Genomic DNA, 6,408 nt, shown 5'->3' on the forward strand with positions numbered 1-6,408 from the left:
GCGCCGGGCCTGGCCTCTGGGTAAAGCGTCTCCGCGTTTTGCCGCCGACGCGCGACGGGGTTGCTGCCGCCCCACGTCCCGCTCTCCGCCGGCCCGTCCGACCCGAACTCCTGACTCCTCCCAGACTACAAAACGGGGTGGGGGCGGCCTTTAGCCAGCACCCCGGACGCGAGTCGGCAGCAATCGGGCGGGACTCAGGGGTTCCCGGCTCATCTTTTGCTCGGAGCTGGGGAGCGGGGCTCGGAAGAGCAGAAAGAACCCCCACCCTGGTGGGCGGGGCTGCGCCAGCCTCCCTTACCCCCCCACTCCTGGTCGGATTCTTTGGGTGCTGGGAAGACCGTGGCAGCAGTTAACGAGCCCCAGCGCGCCCCAGTGCGCCCCAGCGCGAGCTGGTGCGGCGGGGACGGTGCTTTAGGCTCGGGTAGCGCTTGCAAAGCCAGGTTCTGGGTGCTTAGGCCCCTACCGCTGAGGGCCCCTGTTGGTGGTGGGGAGTGACAGTAACCTGGGCCCTAGACAGGACACCCAGCCCGACCGATGCACACTCATACCCTTGCGCTCTGAGTGGAGGCCACTCTGCCTTTCACTTGCTGGACGTCCTTCTAGGAGGGTCATAAAAATAAAATGGAAAGTGTACTACAGTGGGTGACAAAGCCTGAAACCAAGTGGCGGTAAGTGCACCGTGTCACACACAGGTAGCCACCCGCCCCAGGTGTCACTGGAACCGCACAGAAATGAGTTTTTGTGGTGGTTTCGCAAATGAGGATAAAGAAGAGTGTCCTGTAAAACAGTCTAAATTGATTTTCTTTCTTTCTAGATAAAGATAGAGAAAATGAAAAAGAGAAAAAATCAGTGGTAAGTCCCCTGATGTGCACGGTCTAGTACAGGATCATATTTTATTCCTTGAGGAGGAGAGTGATGTGCACATAGCAGAAAACACACAGTGGGCGCATCTCCAGGCATAGAAGTCTGCTTCACCCCTGGGCTTCAGACTTCCCTGGGGGCCTCCCTCACCAGTGCCTGTGTGTCTGCACAGCTGTAGCATGGCCTTCAGATAGATTTGGACTACTAGCTTGATTGTAAAAAGACTTGAAAAATGCTTTTTCTTCGTGGGGAAGGTTGATTTCACCTTGGGATGGGGGTGGCCGTCTGGATGTGAGGGAAGGTCTGACCATTGCCTCCTGCAGTGAAGTACGGAGGCTGCCGGTGGTGGGGATCAACGAGAGCCCACAGTGTCCTCAGGCATGGGTTCAGCCACTGCAGATGCCCATTCTGGGTGAGGTTGAAGGTCAAAGGAAGATCGTGTGGCCAGAAGAGCCATATTTCAGCCCCCCTCTAGTCCCAGTCCAGTTCCTTTGGGGAGCGTCTGCCTCTGGCAAGGGCATGGCTTGGCAGGTGGTGGCAGGAGTAGTGCCCTGGCTGGGATCTGCAGCCGCAGGCCTGGCTAGGCCTTGTGGGTACTTGGGGTGACCGGAAGGAGTGAGGTCACATGGAGAAGACTAGCTATTGACATGCTTGCGACTCACAGAAGCTTGTTGAAGCCAGGCATGTGGAGGTGTGTCAGGCATGACAGCACCACGGAAGGGGAAGGGGAGGCCGAGCTGGTCTGGATGGGACCTCTGCATTATTGTACTTCTAATTAGTTGAGCTAGCAGTGATAAATCAAGCCTGTCTTCGGCGCTTTCCGGGAGTGCTTTCCGGCCGTAGGCCATCCCTAGGAAGCGAAGCCTTCCGTGTTAGGGGGCGGTGAATGGCGGTGCCTGTGGGACAGGGCTGTTGACCACAGCGGGGAAGTCAGTCACCGCCACAGAATTAGCAGACGCCAAAGATGGACTGCCAAGAAGCACAGGTGACTGTTTTCAGATAAACAAAGGGCCTAGATTTTCCTTTTTCCCTTTTACAACCCCTCATTTCATCTTCCACATCTTCAGACGCACAGACACACAGCACATTTTCTGACTGTAAACGACGCACAAAGGCTGTAAAAACATTTTCGAAAGCACTCCCCAGTTAGCTTTTTGTTCTCTATACAGACGCTGGGGACTAATACTTCTACCTTGACTAGGAGAAATTATAGATGAGATATCTAAATATTTTCAAAGGATATGTCTGAGTAATTCATTCATTTTACTTTGAAGGACATTTAGCTTATAGACGGTCTGGGTTTCAGGTGTACCGTTTCTCACCTTAGCACCACACCCCTCAGCAGATGCCCTCTCCCCATCTGTTACCCCCACCAGTTCACTGCCCTCTACCAGCTTCTTTTGCCCACCCGCTTCCCTAGTAACCATCCTTCTGTAGGGTGGGTGTTTCTTGAGGGAGTTTTTATAATGACTAACAAAGTATGCAGCGTTGCGACAATGAAATAATGCTTTTGAAGTAGGGAGTGGTGAAGATTGAACCTAGGCTCCAAGCCCAGCTCTGCTGTTGACGAGAAGTAGGCAAAGCCTTATCTGTTAGAACCTCGGCTTACCTGTCTGTAGAGAGGGGCGAATGATGTCAGCTCCTATGATTGCTGTGAGGATCAAAGCCAGAAGCTACCGCTTAGTGCGCAGTAAGTGACAGGCAGTAAAACGGAAGAAGACCTAGAATGGAATATATGCCCAGAACTGGGAGGCGTGGGAGCGGGCTCACCCCCACCTGCTGAAAGGGGTGGGGCTGGAAGCGTTCTGGGGCCGGGGGGCAAGTGCATCAGTGGCCTCAGAAACTCATCATTCCTTAGATGCAGTGATTAAGTCTTAGAGATCTACTGCAGGGACCAGTTAGAGCCAAAGGCAAGCGTTTATGTACAGGGAAGCCCAATAGCACTGTTTATAAAAGCAAAACATGAGCATCACAGCATAATTTTATTAAAAGAAAACACAACCACAGAGACGTAACATCCAACAGGAGTGTTTTCAATGTGTTACGGTACATCTTACAGGACAGAGTGTTATTCAGCTGTTCGTGAGCCTATTTTTTTTTCTTTAAAGATTTATTTATTTATTTATATAGAACTCTGGGGTACAGGCCAGAGATGCGGAGGGTGAGGGACTTCACCAGAGACAGAGCGGGGAGCAGAACAGGCAGATCGAGGAAATCCACTGCTGAGGGGAGCAGTGGGCGGGTCAGGAGAGGTCTGCCAGCCATGTGGTCTCCTCCGGGGCAGGGGGGGATGGAACTCATGTGGAAGTGGCTTCAGCTTCTTAGTGCTGTGCTTTAACCCGCTGCGCCACAAGGGAGGGCCCACATGAGCCTATTTTCGAAAAATATTTGCTAGGCACCTCCCTGGTGGCCCTGTGTGGGATGGAGCACAGCGCTGTGAAGCTGGCCGCCGTCACTTTGGTGCGAATTCAGTCCCCAGTCTGGGAGGTGACCCACACAGTGTGGCAGACCTCTCCTGACCTGCCCGCTGCTCCCCTCAGCAGTGTACTTCCTCAGTCTGTCTGTTCTGCTTCCCACTCTGTCTCTGGTGAATTCTCTCATACCCCTGCACCTCTGGCCTGTACCCCAGTTCTGTATGAATAAATAAATAAATCTGTATGAATAAATCTGTATGAATAAATAAATAAATCTTAAAAAAAAAAAAGAAATCCTTAAACAAAACAAAACAAAACAAAACAAAAAGAAGGTACTTACTATATAAGACCCGAAAGTAAAAGCTAAAGAAAATAAATGACAGGCTGACAGGGCCCTCCATAGTGGCAAAGGAGGTTAAAGCACAGCACTATGAAGCTGCACTTCAGCTCCAGTTCGATCCCCAGCCAGGGAGCTGACCCACATGGTGCAGCAGACTTCTCCTGGCACATCCACTGCTCCCCTCAGCAGTGTACCCTAGTTCTGTATGCATAAATAATCTTAATATATATACCTATGCACACACACACACACACACACACACACATGCTATCCTATCAAAGCCTGAGAATCCAGAGTCCATAGGAAACTTGTCCAAATGCCCAACCGGTGGTTAATAAATCTGTATATTTACTGAATCCACTGACTTGTGCACTAAAAAATGAATGCATTTTTAGGTGTGCAAAGCTATTTCTTACAAAAAGGAACCCAGTTTCATTTAATATGCAAAGCACTAAGGGAAGACTCCCCATATTCACCCCCAAATTCACTCTCTCCTACACACACACTCTTATTGCTCCCCAACTTACCCTGTTCAATAAGATAGGGAATTTCTGCATTTGTAACAGTTTGTAATACTTATTTCTTCTCCCACTTTCCTCTTCCACGAGCAGTTTATATAACTTGGCATTTCTTTTTTCAAAGAGATTTATTTATTTGTGCATACAGAACTGGGGTATAGGCCAGAGGTGCAGGGGGTGAGAGGTGCAGGGGGTGAGAGGTGCAGGGGGTGAGAGGTGCAGGGGCTGTGAGGCTTCACCAGACACAGAGCGGGGAGCAGAACAGGCAGATCAGTGAAGTCCACTGCTGAGGGGAGCAGCGGGCGGGTCAGGAGAGGTCTGCTGGGCCCTGTGGGTCAGCTCCCTGGCTGGGGATCTAACTGGGGCTAAAGTGCAGTTTCATGGCGCTGTGCTTTAACCCTTTGTGCCACCAGGGAGGGCCCTGACACCATGTATTTTGATTCTTCTAGTAAGGGCTTTGCAACCCAAGCCTGTTTGCCTCTGGGAAATTTGGTTTTGAATAAATATCCAAATGGTAGTTATCACTGCGATTCTGAGGGATTTTTAATTTCCTCTGTTAAGTTCTTTGTATTTCCTGCTGTGTAAATGCTTACATTCTATTTTCAGTAGGGATAAAATGTTATTTGAAAGTAAGGCTAAGCAATGCGTGGGGGTGGCTTCATAGTCATGGGAAATTGCAACCTGGGCCTGAGAGCAGAGGGAGGGAGGGACTCTGCGGGCGTCCAGAGCTGAGAGGCTGGTGGCTGTGTGTCCACACAGGCAGCCGTCCTTTATCATTTCCTGTTACTGCCCCCTCCCCACTCCCTCACATTGCGGTCCGTGGTGCTGGGACTGGCACCTAAGGACACAGTGCCTTGCACACAACAGGCCTTCAGTGAGTGGTCAGCAGACCCTCCAGGATGAGACACAGGTTGAGAACTAGCTCCGTACCATGCTGAAGTGCAGCGATGATCTTCCCGAGTGGCATACGGGCATTCTTTTCTATTATGGTTTTCTCTGGTTTCTTCCATGGGCACACACCCTTCTTAAGTATTTGTAGACTTCATCTTAAAAGCAGAGACTTCCTTTGCTTGTCTCCTCTTCTCTCTGTGACAGAGGAATTTTATGAGATTTTTTTAAAGATTTATTTATTCATACAGAACTGGTACAAGCCAGTGTGCAGGGGCAGTGAGAGGCTTCACCAGAGACAGAGTGTTACCAGCTCTTCAGGATCAGGTGTTGGGAACAGGAACACATGTTTTTGGAAGACAGTATGAATCAGAGCAGGAAAGAAAGAAATTCTGTGTAGAATAATGGGGAGGCTGAGTTTCTTTTAAATATCTTCAAGAGACAAAGTTACTTCCTTACAAAAGCAACATAAAAAAGTAAATCCGTTAATGCCCCTCTGATATGTCCCTTTTGCATACTCCCTGGAGTTCATTTTTGCGGTTTTGAGGTCTAAACCAGTGAGCATACAGGAAACCCATCTGGCCTGGAGGGTGCCCTGGCAAACATTGGAAGAGAGATTGTCCAGATCTCTGGGATACCAGTTAGCATCAGCAGGAAGAAGCCCTGGCAGCCCACTGACAGCCCAGCTGGGGAAGGTTTGTAGAGGGTGGGACTGGGTGACATGGCTCACTGTGAGTGCCATAGTGCTGTTTCATGTAGGGTGTGCCGGACCCTCCCGTGGGGCCGTCAGGGGGCACCCTCCAGACCGAGGTATGGATTCCAGCTCTTTCCCTGCCAGGCTGGTGCCTGACCGGTCCCTGAGGTGCCCTCTTCTCTGGCTGCCTGCAGCCTGGACATGACACTCACTGAGCCGCAGGACAGGCCCCTCTCTTGACTGAGTGCCCCGGGGACATCCCGTCTGTGCTCCCCCAGGCTGGTTTGCCTTGTACACATGCCGAGCTCCTCCTCTCCGCCTCAGTCACTGGGCCTGGTCACCAGCAGTGCCTGGTTGAACAGAGCCGTGTCAGAATCACCGGGCAGCAGGTGTGAGGACCCGACCCCAAGTCTGATTCAGAGGTTCTGGGCGTTTCTCTGGGGCTTCTGAAGCAGGGAATCTGTGCTTAGTCTTCCTGTTCCTTGACAGCCCGGAGAGCTTTCCAAGGGACTGAGTCCTCTAGAGGTTGATGCCTTTGGGCAGTGACGGGGCTGACTTCTTGTTCCTGGCAGGGATTTTTACCAGCTCACAGGCTATTCTAACTCATCCCTGAGGCTGAGCATCTCTGCCCCCACTGCCTTCCGCTCCAGTGAGTTGCTTGCGGGAGGCTCTTGGATGACCCTGCTGCCCCCC

The sequence above is a fragment of the Condylura cristata genome, unplaced genomic scaffold (assembly GCF_000260355.1).
Source record: "Condylura cristata isolate star-nosed mole 26May11 unplaced genomic scaffold, ConCri1.0 scaffold00028, whole genome shotgun sequence".
Lineage (NCBI taxonomy): Eukaryota > Metazoa > Chordata > Mammalia > Eulipotyphla > Talpidae > Condylura > Condylura cristata.